Here is a 2978-nt window from a genome sequence, read left to right as displayed (position 1 = left end):
CTGAAGTGGTCATGATTTATGATGGACATTAAAAAATGCAGGACATGGTCGTTAATAGGGTGTGCTACCACCAGGGACAGTAATGCATGCTCTGCAGTATGCTCTTAGGGCATTCAATTCCTCCAACACCACAGTTGGAAACTGCTGGATAGTCTTTGGTGCATCTGGACATGCTGCAGTGCATATCCCCAATGCATCCCACAGGGCTTGATGGGAATTTAAGTCAGGGAAATGGGCAGGCCAGTCCATTCACTGAATATCCTCTCACTCCAAGAGCTCCTCCATCAGCACTGTTTGATGCATTAGCACATTTTCATTCATAAAAATGAAGTCTCAGTCAAATGCACCCCTCAAAGGTGCACTTGGAGGAGGTGCATAGTGTCAAAATAATGTTGACTGGTGAGTGTACCATGTTCAAAGATTTCAAGCACAGTCCACTGTGCAACATTATGTCTCATTTGGCACTCTTGCCCAAATGTTAGTGCCAATGTGTGGGTGTCAATGGAACACAACATACTGGTCATTAGGCAAAGAGACCTTCCACATCCAGTCAAACAGCTCTGAGCACTATGCAACTTAACTTCTGAGGTCATCAGTCGCCTAGAACTTAGAACTAATAAAACCTAACTAACCTAAGGACATCACACACATCCATGCCCGAGGCAGGATTCGAACCTGCGACCATAGCAGCTGCTCGGTTCCAGACTGTAGCACCTAGAACCGAATGACCACTCCGGCCGGCCACATCCAGTCATCATGCCACTGAGGACATGAGATTGTGTACCTTGCAGTACTGTTAAATGTTGTTGCAGTTGCACTTGCACAATATAGTGGACAAAAGCTGCTGCAGTTGACTTTAGTCAACCACTTCCTCTCCCTAGACCAGCAGTTTGTGTGGTTCAGATTGTTCCCGATCCAAATGAAGCAATGCTGTTAGCAATACCAGACTCCTGGCATCACACTTGTTCCTTCTTCCAGTTTCCCCATAGTTCTTCCCCATGTGAAGCCATCCCTCTGCCCATGTATAAGGAATACCACCACCACAGTGCACTGTAACTGCTTACTGATTCACACACAATGTCTATTCCCATTCCTTCACCTGCTTCATGTTGCAGGACCATCCTTTTTTGGCACTTTAGTCTCAATGACCTCATGCCATGCAATATCCAGCTTTCTGTGCCCAACTGGGAGACCTCTGGTATGATGCTCACACACTTTAATTCATTTCCATCTAGTAGTTAATATGTTATGGTACTTTACTTGGCTCATTCTTAAGCTTTGCAGAGCAGTGTATATTATACTTGTTACTTGTAATTATTATTAAGGGTCAATAACAACACCGACACTTCAAGATTGTGTAACAAAAGATGGAAAGGACAGGGAATTTTCAGTAGTGGCATAATGAGAGTGATATATAATGAAAGAGAAGAACAAGGCTTAAATGAGGTAACAATCATAACAGAGATATGAGGGCATTAAACATAATTCTTATCCGTAATAAGAATACTGTTGCAACAAGCTGCTAAGATTAATGTGCATCTAGATTATACAGTGCCTGAAAACAAATAAATAGAAACTGTATAATCAGAAGATTTGATGGAGAACATTTATTGCTAAATCTATTGTAAACTAGTTATTTGAAAAGATGTAACTTCAGTGGTGCAAGGAAACAGAAACAGGGAGTACTGAAAGAAAGCTTTTAATGCATTTTCTCAGCTCCTACTCATAGAATGAAAATGTGAGTTCCTCAACGGAAGTTGACATGTTCCATAAAACTGAAGCAAAATTAATGTCATATAGAATTGTTGGCTGGGATATACCGCAGGTTGGGTTCAGCCCAGTTCTTCTTCCACATACATTGGCCCATTTCCATGTGGATGTGTATTTGTGGAGTGTAGTGAGTGTGATGGATGTATGTATTGTAGTGTGTGTTGTACAATAATTGTGGGAGAAAGGGAGAGTGCAAAACTCAATGTCAGCAAATCAGCCTTCTCAAATATGAGCTGCATTCAGAAAGTATGTTCTGATTGCGTCCAGAGATGACATGAGTAATCAGATGGGAATGCACATGAGCAAGAGTTGAGAGGAGATAAGCGGGGATAATGAAGTGCAGTTTCAGTCTTGTGACAGCAGTGGTTACTGCACAGTGTAGAATAAAATGGCTGCTCTGATATTGTCTCCCACCAGCTTGAGGTTTGTACAGTTATCCAATTTTTGTAGGCTCTGAAGCAGGCGCCAGCAGAGGTCCATTGCTAATTGTGCCATGTGTAAGGACCTGACATTATTAGCAGTAGTACGCTCAGACAGTGGTGCAGGCAATTCACTGGAGGATGAACTAATATTCACCAAGAACACCGTAGTGTCCAACCATCCATGGTGACAGCAGAACTAATCAAAACTGTGCGGCAAGCAATTTTGCAGAATCAGCATGTTGCAATTTTAGAACTCCCTCATCAATTCCCCCCAGGTGCCTCACTTGCTGATGCGCAAAATTTTTTCCCAGTGGCTTCATTTTCATAAAGTTTGTGCAAGATAGGTTTCAAGGCACTGACTGATGAACATGAAACCAAACATCTGTTCACAGGATTTACATTCATATAGTGGTACACAGAGAAAGGTGATTAGTTTCTTGACCATGTTGTCACTGGAGATGAAATCTGGGTGTCGCATCCCACACAAGAAACAAAACAAAACTCCGCACATTGTTGGCATACTGATTCACCTGTGAAGGCCAAATTCAAGCAGAAAGTCCCTGTCAAAAAAAATCATGTACACTGTCTTGTGGGATCCACTTTGGTGCCCTCTTGAGCAAGTTTTTACTGCGAGGGGAGACTGTAAATGCTAATGCTTATTGTCAGACATTGAAAAATCTGAGGAAGATGATCCAGAACAAGAGATGTAGGATGTTGACAAGAGGCTTTACACTTGTGTGTGACAATCCAAACAACATAGAGCCAATGCCACAGGAAATATGTTGA

Source organism: Schistocerca serialis, chromosome 1 (genome assembly GCF_023864345.2).
Source record: "Schistocerca serialis cubense isolate TAMUIC-IGC-003099 chromosome 1, iqSchSeri2.2, whole genome shotgun sequence".
In the NCBI taxonomy this organism is placed as follows: Eukaryota; Metazoa; Arthropoda; class Insecta; order Orthoptera; family Acrididae; genus Schistocerca; species Schistocerca serialis.
The sequence above is the reverse complement of the archived record's forward strand: the minus strand, read 5'-3'. Positions refer to the sequence as shown.